Source organism: Panthera onca, chromosome F1, assembly GCF_046562875.1.
Source record: "Panthera onca isolate mPanOnc1 chromosome F1, mPanOnc1 haplotype 2, whole genome shotgun sequence".
NCBI lineage: Eukaryota > Metazoa > Chordata > Mammalia > Carnivora > Felidae > Panthera > Panthera onca.
In genome coordinates this window covers 28,448,727-28,465,671 of record NC_138355.1, presented here as the reverse complement: position 1 = coordinate 28,465,671, position 16,945 = coordinate 28,448,727, and positions in this window count along the sequence as shown.

The window sequence follows — 16,945 nt, the reverse complement described above, 5'->3', positions numbered from 1 at the left end:
AGGAAGGAAGGAAGGAAGGAAGGAAGGAAGGAAGGAAGGAAAGAAAGAAAAGAAAGAAAGAAAGAAAGAAAGAAAGAAAGAAAGGAAATAAGAAAGAAAGAAAGAAAGAAAGAAAGAAAGAAAGAGAAAGAAAGAAAGAAAGAAAGAAAGAAAGAAAGAAAGAAAGAAATGGGGGAGAGAGGAAAAGAGAGAAAAAGAAAAGAGAAAAAGAATAATAAATTAAAATTTTTTGGAATACTATGCAAGTCAAACAAAACTTGGCTTGTGATCTTTGCTTTCCACTTTTTCTTTCCCCTTGTAATTATATTTAGGCCCTGAGTCTATCTTAGAAAATATTAGAAGGGAGAAAGAGAATTCCAAACAATAGATCCATGGGAGTCACTGGCATCAAAGGTAAGGGCCAGGAAAGAAGGGCCAGGGAAGGAAGCTAGCCTACTCTAGTCCCTGTATTAGTGTTCTATTGCTAACACAACAAATTACCAGACGTTTAGTGGCATAAAACAACACAAAATTACTGTCTTATGGTGCTGAGGTCAGAAGTCTGACCCAGAACTCATCGGGCTAATGTCAGGTATGCAGAACTTCATTCCTTTCTGGAGGCTCTAGAGGTGCATCCGTTCCCTTGCTCATTCAGGTTATTGGCACAATTCAGTCTCTGCAGTTGTAGCCCTGAGGTTTTGTTTCCTTGCTGGCTATCAGCCTTTGCCTGACTAAAAAACCCTCAACCCTTTAATGGCATATTATATAAGACCATTGACAATTTGATCCCAATTTAGATTTCCAGATTCGTGTCTTGCCTCTCTTCCTCATACTTCCCATTCCCCAGCAAGGAGGTTGTATAAAACACCCTTCCTTTTCCCCTCCACTGGGTGGTAAGAGACATCACAACAGTGACACCTCCTGATTGTCTCCTCTCTCTTCCCACCATTTCCTGTCTGTTTTTGCAACATTTTTTCCCTCTCTTTGTAGATACTTGTTTATATATATCCCTCACCTACTAGACTATAAACTTTTGTAGAGTAGAGACCATGTCCTATTTTTCTTTATGCTTCCAATTCCTAGCACAGTGACATAAAGATAATAGTTGCCCCAGAAATACATGTCAAATGCATGAGTGAATGCCAGGTTTATGAATGTAGTAGAAAAAATAGGATGTGCAGTTTATGCCTGCCCTAACCTTACAGTTAACTATACTGACTTCACAGTGAGAGTATACCATGATGTTTACCATAAAAATCAAATCAGTAATTAAATATAATTGTGACTATCACAATAAAGAAGAAATATCAAACTTTCCTCATGAAACTTTTTTATGTTCCAATAACTCTTGATGCTTTAAGGACTCTATTTTAGGAAGCTCATAAGTGCCATTCAGACTAAACACTGACAGAAAGAAGCAGGGGAAAACAGCAAGAGAGGCAGAGAGATCCTCCTTCTACCTTCAGGAGCCTTCCAGTTATGTGTGCCAGGAAGTGACATATATCTTCCCTCTTTTTACAGAAGTATGAAAAGATATCTGTCCTTCATTTTGAGTGTCTCCAATTGATCCAAGTGTTGCTGCAGAGGAGGGGGGAAGCTTGTGTGCAGCACCTCAGGGTGCCAGTCCACACCTCTATACCTCAACCAGGGCTGCAGATCATTAGCCAGAATAAAGGGTGTCCATATTCACAATTGGTGGGCCTCCCATACTCTCCTTAAAGAAAAGGGCACAGGGAAACAATATGTTGCTCCCTAGAGGCTCTTAAGGTCATTTTCAATTCAAGAAATTAATGGAAATACTAATTATTTTTCTGGATTAAGACCATGGACCCAGTCTCATCCAGAAGCTCTGACACATGGGTGCTCCCCTGACCAAGAGTCCAGGCAAGGAGGCCCTGCTGCCTCACGAGAACTCATGCTTTTTCATGAGTCAGGCTTGTTTTAAATCCAATCTCTACTCCTTAGTAACTTAGTGATCATCAGCAAATTGCTTAACCTTGCTGAGTCCCAACTGCCTTATGTGTAAAATGGAAATGTTAATGTCTACCTCCTAGGGTTGCTTGGAGACCAACTTGGGATAATATAGGCCACGTGTACTACATGGGGCCAGACACAGAGCTGGTGGTGAGGACATTAGTTGGTTCTTCTCTTTCTACCTTTTCCTGGAACATGAAGGAAATGGTTGACCAGGAGTGATATAGTTGAAGAGTTAAATTCAGAAAAAAATCTGAATGCTTTTCTTCCAACAAGATACATGGTTCATGAGCATTCAGTAGCCAGGACATCCACAAACCCATTAATTTCTTTTTTTTTTTTTTCAATGGTAGATAGAGGTTCAGCTTATCTGTATTTCAGCTAGCATTTTGGTCAGTTTGAACAAAATTCTTATGGAGAAGTTGGAACAGTGTGGTCTGGATGATGGTATGGTTTGGTGTATTAAGCTATTAAATGAATTTACTTAAACTTGAAAAAAGGCTTATAAAGAAAACCCATTGATTTCTAATGTATAACTTCTATATAGTCATTTGGAGGATTTCTACATGTTATATGCATCTACTGTAAGTAGGAGATAAAGAGATTTCCTCCTCAGGCCCTAACATATATTTTGAAATACAGTAAAACTTTAGATTGCTAGTAACTTATTCTGAGAGTGTTCCACAAGACAAGCAAACATTTATAATAAATTTTAACTTGATAAATGAGTGATGCCTTGCAATATGAGCAGTATGTGACATCGAACATCACATGATCACAACTGAGCCAAAGGTTCTTCTCTCTCTCTCTCTCTCTCTCTCTCTCTCTCTCTCTCTCCTCTCCCTCCTTCCCTCCCTCCCTCTGCGGGACTGTGGGTGATTGCTTTCCATGCTCAGAAGCTCGGTCTCAGGCCATGGTGTTTGGCAGAAATCAATGATTTTTCAGAATATTGGAAGGTGCCCACAACTGACACTAATGTATTTTTTGTCACCTGAAAGCACCTGTGGACAGTCCTTTGCTTTTCCATACATGAGTAAGCTTAGGAATGCTTTGCTTCTTTCTAGGCAGACTGCCTGCCAATATAGACCCTTTCCTCCTGCTGCCTTATTGCCAGTTACATTAAATACAGTATATGACAAGAATTTATTAATACTGTACTATAGTCAATATCCATACAAGCATATAGAATGTCCCCCATGCAGAAAAAGGTTGAGAAGAAAGGCGATAAGAAGATTACAGTGGAAGAAGGAAATCATCGAGAAGTATAAACAAGGTATACAAGTGGCTGAAATTGCAAGATTTTATAAGAAGTCTATATCTGCATCTTGTCTGCAGAGGAGGAGAAAAAGGCAGAGGAATCACTCACTTGAAATGAGATTAGGGCGATGTGTAAAATGTGGGAAACAGTGCAAAATTTTGTAGAAAACACCACCTGAATAAGGCTGTAGCAGTGCGAGCGATAAATCTGTTTAACGACAATGCAATGTCACATTTCTGTGAAATCTTCAAAAGGAGTCAAAAGCAAGTGTCATTGGATAGGTTCCTTGTTAAATTTATACAAAAAGAAAGAGATTCCATTGAGCCAGTAGATAGCAGTGATTCCATTAGTGATAGTGAAAGGTGTCCTACGCAATAACCCTCCTCTCTCTTGTCTCCCTCACATCAGCCATGAAGGTTTTCAAAGATAAGTGCAAGTTAATTATTTTATTTTTATTTTTCTTTATACTTTGTATTTTCTCTATTATTTTTTATTATATTACAGTATTGTAATCATTTTTATATGAATATTTTTGGGTCGTGGAATGAATCATCAGAGTTTCTGTTATTTCTTATGGAGAAGTTCACTTTGATATACAAGTGCTTTGGATTACATGCATGATTCCAGAACAAATTATGCTTGCAAACCACATTTTTACTGTATTTAAGACCCTTTACTGAGCACTTACTATGTATCAACTGGGACAGGAATCATAAGACTTATAGGTGAGCTAATGGAGGTCTGTAGAGAAGTCTCCTTTTGCCTCTTGCTTGCATGGTTACTTAGAAGTCAGATATAACTCTTATCTTTGCTCCTCTTATACGTAAAGTGTTTTATTCCCCTGACTTCTTTGAAGAAATTTTTCTTTATCTTATATATTCTGTAGTTTGAATATAATGTGTAGTTTTTTGACAGTCACTTACTTGGTGTTCTTTAAACTTCCTGGATTGGTGGCTTGGTGTCTAGTATCAATTTTGGGAAATTCTTAATCATTATTGCTTCAAGTATTTATTTGGTTCCTTTCTTCTTTTTCTGGTTTTCCCATTATATGAATGTTACTCTTTTTCTAACTGTCCCACAGTTTTTTAATTTTCTCTTCCCTTTTTCCCAGTTTTTTTTTTTTTCTCTTTTTACCTTTCAGTTTTGGAGGTTTGTATTGATAGATCCTCAAGCTCAGATTTTTTTTCTCAGCCATGTCCCATCTACTGATGTGTGCATCAAAGGCATTCTTCATTTATGTTAGTCTTTTTTTTATCACTAGCATTTCTTTTTTTTCTTGGAATTTTCATCTCTCTGTTTACATTACCCATCGTTCTTGCATGTTGGCTACTTTTTCCATTAGATTCACTAGCATATTAAGCATAATGGTTTTAAATTTATGGTCTGAAGATTCCTACATCCCTGCCATATCTAGGTCTGTTTCTGATACTTGCCCTTGTTTCTTGCCTTTTAGTATGCCTGGTAACTTTTGGTTGAAAGCAAGAAATGTACTTAGTAAAAGAAACTTAGGCCTTTTATAACATGGTGGCATGGTGTGAAAGAAGAAAAGCATTCTACAGACACACCTTGTTTTATTGCACTTCGTTCTACTGCACTATGCAGACATTTCATTTTTTACAAACTGAGGTTAGTGGCAACCTTGTATTGAGCAAAACTATTGGCACAAATTTTCCAACAGCATTGGCTCATTTTGGAATTCCTGCAATTCTTTCAATATTTCAAACTCTTTCATCATTATATTTGTTATGGTGCTCTGTGATCAATAATTTTTGATATCATTATTTTAGTTGTTTGGGGTGCCACAAACTGCACCCATATATGATGGCAAACTTAATAAGTATTATGTGTATTTTGACTGCTCTACTAACTGGCTGTTTCCCTGTCTCTCCCCATCTCCTTGGGCCTCCTGTTCCCTGGGACACAGCAATACTGAAATTAGGCCAGTTAATAATCCTACCATGACTTCTAAGTGTTCAAGTGAGAGGAAGAGTCACATGTCTCTCACTGTAAATCAAAAGCTAGAAATGATTAAGCTTAGTGAGGAAGGCATGTCAAAAGTTGAGACAGGCTGAAAGCTAGGCCTCTTGTGGCAAAGAGTTAGCCAAGTTATGAATACAAGGGAAAAGTTCTTGAAGGAAATTAAAAGTTCTGTCCCAGTGAACACATGAATCATAAGAAAGCAAAGAGGCCTTATTGCTGATTTGGGGAAAGCTTCAGTGGTCTGGATAGAAGATCAAACCAGCCACAACATTCCTTTAAGCCAAAACCTAATCCAGAGCAAAGCCCTAATTCTCTCCAATTTTATGAAGGCTGAGATAGGCAAGGGAGGTGCAGAAGAAAAGCTTGAATCTAGCAGAGATTAGTTCATGAGGTTTAAGGAAAAAAGTCATCTCTATAACATAAAAGTGCAAGATAAAGCAGCAAATGCTGATATAGAAGCTTCAGGAAGTTATCCAGAAAATGTAGCTGTGAAAATCAATGAAGGTGGTTACATTAAACAACAGATTTTTATTATAGATAAAACAGCCTTACATTGAAAGATGCCATTTAGAACTTTCATTGCTAGAGAGAGTTAAAGCCTGACCTCAAAGCTTCAAAGTTCATTTGTTAGGGGATAATGTAGCTGGTGACTTTTAAGTTGAAGTCAATACTCATTTCCAGTCCAAAAATCCTACGGTCCTCAAGAATTATGCTAAGTCTACTCTACCTATGTTCCATTAACGGAACAACAAAGGCTGGATGATAGTACATCTTTTTTATAACATAGTTTATTTGAATATTTTAAACCCACTGAGACCTACTGCCCAGAAAAAAAAAAAAAAGATTCCTTTCAAAAGACTACTGCTTATTGACAATACACTTGGTCACCCAAGAGTCCTGATGGAGATATACAATAACATTTAAGTTGTTTTCATGCCTGCTAACACAACACCCACTATGTAGCCCATAGATCAATGAGTAATTTTTACATTGAAGTCTTATTATTTAAGAAATACATTTCTTAAGGCTATAGCTTCCATAAACAGTGATTTATCTGATGGATATGGGCAAAATAAATTGAAAACTTCAGGAAAGTGTTCAGAAATGAATGTTAAGAACATTTGTGATTCATGGAAAGAGGTCCAGATATCAACAAGAACAGGAGCTTGGAAGAAGTTGATTGAAACTTTGAGGGGTTCAACACTTCAGTGGAGAAAATAACTATAGATGTGGTAGAAATAGCAAGAGATTGGAAGTGAAACCTAAAGATCAATCTCATGGTAAAACTTGAATAGATGAGAAGCTGCTTCTTATAGATGAGCAAACAAAGCAGTTTCCTGAGACGGAAATCCACTCCCAGTGAAGATGCTGTGAGGATTGTTGAAATGCCAACCAAGGATTTAGAACATGATGTAAATTTACTTGAAAATGCAATAGCAGGTTTTGAGAAGATTGACTCTAATTTTGAGAAAAGTTCTCTGTGGGTAAAATGCTATCAAACAGTATTGCATGCTACAGAGAAATTGTTGGTGAAAGAGTCAATGTGGCAAACTTCATTGTTGTCTTATTTTAAGAAATTGCCACAGCCACTCCAGTCTTCAGCAGCCACCACCCTGATCAGTGAGCAGCCATTAACATGGAGGCAAGACCCTCTACCAGCAAAAAGACTATGGCTCTCTGAAAGCTTTGGTGATGGTTAGCATTTTTAGCAATAATGTGTTTTTTTAATTAAGGTTTGTACATTGTTTTTTTTTAGACACATTGCCATTGCATACTTAATAGACTATAGTATAGTGCAAACATAAGTTTTGAAGGCACTGGGAATCTAAAAAATTCACTTGGCTCACTTTGATATTCACTTTATTGTGGTGGTCCGGCATTGAATCGACAATATATCCAAGGTATGCCTACATAGTCTTGTGATCAGATCCCAGACTTTTAGTGAGCTTGTGTTGCTGGGCTGTCAATTTTGCAAGTGCTTTTCAGTTTTTCCTTTTTTTTTTTTTTTTAATTACCTGTTTAGATGGTACAGGATGGAGGCTAGATTTGTGTATTTACCTTCTCCCACATGGAAGGATAGAGTAGCTGGAGTTGGCTATTTTCCCTTCCCCTGAGTTGGTTAGACTCTGTTAAAACCCCAGTATGTTAGGTCTGATAAAATAGTTTCTCTTATGGGTATGGCTTTCTCAGAACTCTCTGGTGTGTTTCAAAATGGTTACTTTTGGGGTGCCTGGGTGGGTCAGTCAGTTGAGCATCCAATTCTTGATTTTGGCTCAGGTAATGATCCCAGGTTATGGGACTGAGCCCCATGTCCACATTCACTCTCCCTCCACCCCTCTCCTCCACTTGTGTGTGCTCTCTCTCTCAAATTAAAAAAAAAAAAAAAAGTTACTTTTTTGCCTCCCCCTGCTGGAAGCCCAAAGGGATTTTTCTGTGATCTCTACTGTGAGAACCTGGTAGGGCTCCTGGAGATAAAATGTACAAAAGTGTGAGTCCTGCCCCATGATTGAGTCTTCCTGGGATTTTGTCTGTTTTATCTCTCAGACTTGTCCATGCAGAACCTCCAGCAATTTGTCAGTTACAGCTGAAATTTTCTTCCCCCATTTCTGGTTCTCACTGAGGTGGGTTTCTGTTCTGGTAAGTTGAGATTCTCTGTATTCACCTGTCTCTCTAGTTTGAGGAGCAGCGGTTTGCCCTGTGATCTTATTTCTTTGATCTAAGAAGATGTTGATTTTTTTCAGTTTATTCAGTTTTTTATTCTATCTATTGGTAGAATGGAGTAATGACTTCTAAGCTCCTTACCTGCTGGATCAGAAACCTGAAGTCAAAGGAGATTTTTTTTTTTTTTTAACGTTTATTTATTTTTGAGACAGAGAGAGACAGAGCATGAACGGGGGAGGGGCAGAGAGAGAGGGAGACACAGAATCGGAAGCAGGCTCCAGGCTCTGAGCCATCAGCCCAGAGCCTGATGCGGGGCTCGAACCCACAGACGCGAGATCGTGACCTGAGCTGAAGTCGGACGCTTAACCGACTGAGCCACCCGGGCGCCCCAAAGGAGATTTTTTAAAAAACTGAACCTGAGGCACACAAATGCTCTGACTTAATTGGTGTGGGATGGGGCCCAAGTGATTCTAATATACAGCCAGGTTGAGAACTACTTAGAGGTTCATATACACTTTGCTGTGTAGAGAAGTAGGCAGTGAGAATGGATACAGAGGGTTTTGTCCTATTGGTCATTCTAGTCAGGCTTCTCTGTGCTAGATCCAGTTCCTTGGCTTTTATTAAAGGAAATAGCTACAGGACATGTGTAGAATTTTACTTTTTTAAGCATATATTCACAGGGTTGTGCAGTCACCAATACAAACTAATTTTAGAACATGATCTGTAGTTCAACTTGGGAAGTATTTCCATCTTAATAGTAAGTCATCCAATCCATGAACATTAAGCATCTTTCTATTTAAACGAAAATGAACATTATAGGTATGTCTTGCTTTGTACGGCAGCTGAATTTGGTAATAGTTGAATAAAAATCCATCTTTAATGGAATACTACGTGGCAATGAGAAAAAATGAAATATGGCCTTTTGTAGCAACATGGATGGAACTGGAGAGTGTGATGCTAAGTGAAATAAGCCATACAGAGAAAGACAGATACCATATGGTTTCACTCTTATGTGGATCCTGAGAAACATAACAGAAACCCATGGGGGAGGGGAAGGAAAAAAAAAAAAAAAAAAAGAGGTTAGAGTGGGAGAGAGCCAAAGCATAAGAGACTGTTAAAAACTGAGAACAAACTGAGGGTTGATGGGGGGTGGGAGGGAGGGCAGGGTGGGTGATGGGTATTGAGGAGGGCACCTTTTGGGATGAGCACTGGGTGTTGTATGGAAACCAATTTGACAGTAAATTTCATATATTAAAAAAAAATCCATCTTTATATCAATTATTTTCTTAATTAAGATTTTATTTTTAGAGCAGTTTTAAGTTCACAGAAAAATTGAGAGGAACGATTTCCCATATACCCCTACCCCCCCACACATACATAATTTCACTATTATCAATACCCACCCACCAGAGTGGGTACATTTGTTACAACTGATAAACCTACACTGACACATCATAATTACCCATATTCCATAGTTTACATTAGAGTTCACTCTTGGTGTTGTACATTTAAAAAATTAGGGCAAATGTATAATGACATGCCATCATTATGGTATCATACAGAATATTCTCACTGCCCTAAAAAGCCTCTGTGCTCTGCCTGTTGATCTCTTCTCCCCTGACAGCCCCTGGCAACCACTGATCTTTTTACTTTCCATAGTTTCACCTTTTCCAGAATGTCATATAGTTGAAATCATAGAGTATGTATCCTTTTTATATCAGCTTCTTTTACTTAGTAATATCCATTTAAGGGTCCTCCATGTCTTTTCATAGCACTAAGTAATAGTTAATTGTCTGGATGTCCCAGTTTATGTATCCATTCATCTGCTGTAGGACATCTTGGTTGTTTCCAAGTTTTGGTAATTATGAATAAAGCTGATATAAATATCCATATGCAGGCTTTTGGGTAGTCATAAGTTTTCAGTTCCTTTGGGCAAATACAAAGCAGGATGACCCCTGGAACATATGGTAAGAATATGTTTAGTTTTATAAGAAACCGCCAAATTGTCATTCAAAATGGCTGTACCAGTTTGCATTCTGCATTCTCATAAGCAATAAATGAGAGTTCTTGTTGCACCACATCCTCACCAGCATTTAATGTTGTCAGTGATCTAGATTTTGGTCATTCTAGTAGGTGTGTAGTAGTATCTTCTTCTTGTTTTAATTTGTATTTACTGATGACATATAATATGGAACATCTATTCATATGCTTTTTTCCATCTGTATGTACAGTTTCTTTGATGGGGTTGCCATTGAGGTTTTTGCCTATTTTTAATTGAATTATTTGTTTTCTTATTGTTGAACTAAGATTTCTTTGTATAATTTTAGACAACATCATTCATCGGATGTGTCTTTTCCAAGTATTTTTTCTTAGTCTGTGGTTTGTCTTCTCATTTTCATGACAGTATCTTTCCCAGAGCAGAAGAGCAGAAGTGTTCAATTTGGGTGAGGACTAGCTTATCAATTTTTCTTTCACGGTTTATGACTTTGGTGTTGTATCTAAAAAGTCATTGCCATACCCAAGGTCATCTAGGTTTTCCCCCTGTGTTATCTTCTAGGAGTTTTATCATTTTAAACTTTAAATTTAGATCTGTAGTCTATTTTGAGTTAATTTTTGTGAAGGGTGTAAGGTCTATGTTTACATTCATTGTTTTGCATGTGGATTCCAGTTGTTCCAGCACCATTTGTTGAAAATGCTACCTTTGCTCTGTTGTATTTCCTTTGGTCCTCTTTCCTAATGGGAGTCTATTTCCAGGCTCTCTATTCTGAAAATTAATCCATTTGTCTATTGACCTATTGATAAATTTGTCTGTTCTGCTCATCTACTTGTCTATTCTTTTGCCAATACCATATTGTCTTGATTAGTGTTGCTTTATTATAAGTCTTAAAGTCAGGTAGTGTCAGTCCTCTGACTTTCTTCTTCTCCTTAAATATTATATTGCCTATTCTGGGCCTTTTTCTCTCCATATAAACTTTAGGATAAGTTTGTTGATATACACAAAATAACTTGCTGGAATTTTTATTGAGTTTGCATTTAGCATATAGATCAAGTTGAGAATATTGACATCTTGATAATATTGAGTCTTCCTATTCATGAACATAGAATGTCTCTCCATTTACTTTCTTCTTTGATTTCATTCAACAGATTTTTGTGGTTTTCCTCATATAGATCTTGCACGTATTTTGTTAGATTTATATCTAAGAATTTCATTTGAAGGGTGCTAATGTAAACAGTATTGTGCTTTTAATTTCAAATTCCAGTTGTTTATTGATGGCATATAGGAAAATTAACCTTGCACCCTACAACTTTGTTGTAACCACTTATTAATTCCAGGAGATTTTTTGTTGATTTTTTTTGATTTTATACTTAGGTAATTGTCATTTGCAAACAAAAACAGTTTTATTTCTTCCTTCCCAATACGTATACTTTTTATTTCCTGTTCTTTTATTGCATTAACTAGAACTTATAGTATGATGTTGAAGAGGACTGGTGAAGAAGGACATCCTTGTTTTGTTCCTAAGCCTAGTGAGAAACTTCAAGTTTCTCACTACTAAGTAGGATGTTAGCTGTAGCGTTTTTGTGGATATTCTTTATGAGGTTAAGAAAGTTCTCTATTCCTAGTTTACTGAGAATTTTTATCATGAATCTGATATGGTATGAATGGTATCAGACTTTGCAAATACTTTTTCTGTATCTGTTTTTTTCTACATGTTTTGCTACATGTTTATAATCATGTAGTTGTTTTTTTTTTCACGTAGCTAGTAATTCATCACATTAATTGATTTTTGAAAGTTAAACCAGCCTTGCATACCTGGGATAAATCCAACTTGGTTGTGGTATATAATACATTTTGCATATCATTGGATTAGATTTGCTGTTATTTTGTTGAGGATTTTGCATCCATGTTCATGAGAGATATTAGTTATGTGTTTGGCTTTTTTTTTTTCTTGTAATACCTTTGTCTGATTTTGGTATTAGGGTAATGCTGACTTCATAAAATAGGTTAGTATTTCCTCTGTTTCTATTCTCTGAAACAGACTGTAGAGAATTGGTATAATTTCTTTCTTAAATGTTTGGTAGAATTTACCGGTGGACACATCTGGACCTGGTGGTTTTTCTTTTAGTAGGTTACTAATTATTGATCCAATTTCTTTAGTAGATACAGGCCATTTACATTGTCTATTTCTTCTTGTGTGAGTATTGGCAAATTGTTTATTTCAAGGAATTTGTTCATTTCGACTAGGTTATCAAATTTGTGGCACAGAGTTGTTCATAGTTTTCTTTTATTATCCTTTTAATGTTCATGGGATCTTAGTGATGTCCTCTATTTCATTTACGATATTAGTAATTTGTATCCTCTCTGTTTTTCTTAGTAGCCTGGCTAGAAGTTTATTGATATTATTGATCTTTTCAAAGAACCAGCTTTTGATTTTATTGATTTTCCCTATTGATCTCCTGTTTTCAATTTCATTGATTTATGCTCTGATTCTTATTTCTTTTTTTCCTGCCTACTTTGGATTTAACTTGCATTTCTTTTTCCGGTTTCCTAATGTAGAAACAGATTATTAATTTTATATATTTCTTATTTTCTAACATATGCATTCAGTAGTATAAATTTCCCTCTAAGTGGTGTTTTTACAGTATCTCACAGATTTTGATAAGTTGTGTTTTCATTTTTATTTAGTGAAAAATATATTAAAATATGTTTTGATATTTATTTTTTGACCTGTATGTTGTTGGAAGTATGTTGTTTAATCTCCCAAGTATTGGGGGATGTTCTGTTTACCTTTCTGTTACTGATTTCTAGTTTCAATGCATACTGAAAGTAGACATTGTATGTATGATTTCTATTCTTTTAAATTTGTTAAGGTGTGTTTTATGACCCCAAATGTGGGCTGTCTTGCTAAATGTTCCATGTGAGCTTAAGCAGAAGGTGTATTCTGCTATTGTTGGATGAAATCATCTATAGATGTCAGTTGTATCCAGTTGATGGTATTGTTGAGTTCAATTATCCCCTTACTGATTTTCTGCCTGCTGGATATGCCCATTTCTGATAAAGGGGTGTTGAAGTCTCCAACCATGATATTGGATTTATCTATTTCTCCTTATAATTGTTTTTGCTAGTGTAGTTTGACACTCTATTGTTTGGTGCATACATGTAAAAAATTATTACACATTCTTGGAGGTTTGTTATTTGATCCCTAATATCATTACTTAATTTCTTTCTTCATCCCTAATAACTTTCCTTTCTCTGAAATCTGTTCTGTCTGAAATTAATATCGCTATTCTTGCTTTCTTTTGATTAGTGTTAAAATGATGTGTTTTTCTCCATTCATTTACTTATAATCTACATGTAGTTTTATATCTAAAGTGAGTTTCTTATAGACAACATATAGTTAGGTCTTGTTTTTTTGACCCACTCTGATAATTTCTGTATATTTAGATGATTGATGTTCAAAGTGATTATTGATATAGGTGGATTAATATCTACTATATTTGTTATTCTTATCTACTTATTTCCCTCTTTCTTTATTCTTATTTTGTCTTCTACTCTTTTTGTCCTTTGTGGTTTAATTGAGCATTTTGAATGATTTCATTTTCTTTCTTGGCATATCAGTTATACTTCTTTTTTTTATTTTTTATTTTTATTTATTTTTTAAATTGTTTATGGGTTTTTGGAAAGGAGGAATTTAATTTATAAACAAAAAAAATGGTTTGATTTTGTATGATAGCCACATTTTAACTTTGGGCTAACATCTTTGACAGGTGTTTAACTCAGAAAAAATAAATATATGTCCATGTTATCAAAAATTTCATTGTAATATAGTGAACTTTTATTTTCCTTTCCTTAAGTAGAGCTTTTCTCTGTTTTACTTATTTATTTTTTAATATAATTTATTGACAAATTGATTTCCATGCAAGTGCCCAACAAGTGCCCTCCTCAATGCCCATCACCCACTTTCCCCTCTCCTCCACCCCCCATCAATGCTCAGTTTGTTCTCAGTACCCAAGAGTCTCTTATGGTTTGCCTCCCTCCTTCTCTGTAACTTTTTTTTTCTCCTTTCCCTCCCCCATGGTCTTCTATTAAGTTTCTCAAGACCCGCCTATGAGTGAAAACATATGGTATACTTCTTTTTTTTTAAGCTTTTTAAATGGTTGCCCTAGAGTTTGCAGTATACATTTATAACTAATTCAACTCTATTTTCAAATAACACTAAACCACTTCTTGGGTGGTGTGAGTACCTTGTAACAACAAAATAATTCTAATTCCTCTCTCCAGTCTCTTGTATCATTGTTGTCATTTAATACATTTATATATACACATGCATAACCATATTTATATATACATATAAATGTATATTTGTATATATATGTATATATATTTAACCAATGTATCCATATATGTATAAATGAATACTTGACCAACAATATATTCCTATATACACATATAAATATTTTACAACTGACATTTTTTTCACAACTGACATTAATAAATGTCCATGGAAATTTTTAACCACCTTCAATGTACACATACAATTTAAGTGAAGGAAGGCCATGTATCAAAAGCATTTCAGGTAAATTAAGGATGAATTTTTTTTAAAAAATAGAATAAAGAAAATTTAAGGTGAAGTCACGTAATCTCAGAAAGGGAAAGACTTTCTAAGCATAACACTATAGCAAAAAAACCTGATAAATTATAATGCTTAAAGATCTGTTTTTTATTCATCAGGAGAGCCTGAGTTCCTCAGTCAGCTAAGCCTCTGACTCTTAATTTTGGCTCAGGTCATAATCTCACAGTTGTGAGATCAAACCCCACGTGGAGCCTGCTTGAGGTGCTCCCCCTCCCTCTCTCTCTGCCCCTCCCCTGATCGCACACACACTCTCAAAAACAGAATTAAAAAAGTAAAAAAATAAAATTTTTATTCATAAAAATTTCCCATAAACAAAATTGAAAGTATAATTTAAAAGGAGGAATACATAGGACATATGCAATAAAAGAATTAATACCATTAATCTATATAAAAGCTTTTTAAAAATGACAGAAAGTGAATACTGCAAAATTTTTTACATAAATAAATAATATAACATTCACATAAAAATATTATTCACAAATGGAGGATATAAATATTTGGCTTCAGAAACAGTCGTCAAAATTCAAAATTATACAGAGGAGTCCATTTTTACCTACCAAATTAACAGCTGTTTTGGATTTTTTTTCTTCTTCTTTTTTTAAATAAAGAAACTGCCTCTTGCCAGCCTGAGGGAAAAAATACACTCTCATATAAAGAAAGGAGAAGTTTACATGATACAACTCTTCTGGAAAGCAAATAGTAATATATATCAAATTCTTTAAAAACCCTTAAATCAGTTATTCCAATTCTAGAAATTTAACTTGACAAAACTAACCAAATGTGTTTACAAAGACTGATTTCAAAATAATTGTGGTGTTGTTAATTATAGAGAGTTTTTTTAAGAACACTTAATGTCCAACAAGAAGGATACAATTAAATAAATCATGGTGAAGGCTACAAACAAATATTTAATAACATGAGATAATATTCACATATGGAAGTGATGCAGAAACAATATTATGCTATGACCCAAGTTATTATTAATAACATACATATATGTGAGTTCCAATTATTATTAAGGTTACCACATAAAGAATATGCATCTTTATGATACCAGTTTAACAGCAATTATTCTAGGTGTTGGGATTATAAGGTGGTATCTATTTTCTTCTTTCTTCTTTTCTAAACTTAACTTTCCTTTAATGAACTAAAATTAAATATTCACACACATAGACACATATCTCACATATTTCAAGCAACAACTATAATTTTTTTATTTGCAAAAGGATGAAGTTATGTGCTTGGAGTACCTTCTTCAAATGTTATTCATATTAATAAGAGGAAGCAAATAAAAATATGTAAAAAAGAAATGTCTAAACAATCTTTGATACCATAATTGACATACAGTCATTTTAAATGATTACTATAAATCAATATAATGTGTTTGTACTATATTAAGTTTTTTTAAAAGGCAGCCTCACAATGGAGCAATACAATAGAATGTCAAGTATGCAAAACACCCCTATGCATGTAAATAAAGTCTGAGGTGAAATATGGAATATTAAAATAGTTTGTTACCATAATGAAAGTGTGGGTGTGTTTTTTCATTTCTGATGCTCTCATGGTATTATTTATCAAACAATATGAATTATGGTACAAATTAGACTTCTCACAAGACACAGCTATAAATCATCTTATAATAAATTTGATTACTCTCATTAAAAATTAGTTTGTATCTTAAAACTCAAGTTTATTTCTATTCTGGTTATTTTTGACTCACATTACTTATTTAAAAAAAATAAACCGAACACTCAACAAGTTTTATTTTGCTTTTGATTCACTTCCCATCCAAGAATATATAAGAATCTAAGGTCAAGTCTGGAAGGACCCTGGCCTTGACCTGCCCTGCCACTGGTTCTGTAGCCTTGGGCAAATCATTGAACATGTCTGAATCTGTGTTGCATCTATTGAATGGGCATTACACCACCTAACTTGAAGGAAGGGGCAGGATGGTTTCTATTCTTACCTTGGGGCTAGCAGAACTTCACCATGGAGGACCATGATTTATTCATTACTTTGGGCCACCAAGATGGAAAGCAAACTGAGGACACAGTTCAAGGACAATGGAAAATAAGCTCTGCCCTCTGGGATCTCTTTGCTACCATGTAGATTGGCATAAAAGACACGCTAGTATATAACATCAATGTTGTAGGGGGGGACTCTTTGCATATTTCCCCCCAAAATACTAGCCTTTCATGTTGCCCTAAATGGCATGGGAGAAATGCCAGTCAGCCAAAAAGACCTGATCTATAATTCTGGGGTGGATAAAGAGCTGCTTTTAAGGCCACCGGCCTGCTCACAAAGTCTGCCTGAATCAGCCAAATGGAGATGAGGTGTATATATAGAGCAGGTCTTGAGGAGATGACTTCCAATCCAGAGCAGAAGTGAACTATAATACTGTGAAATAATATATTCCATATGTCAGTGACTTCAGAACCCTGCAGTACGGCTACCATCTTCA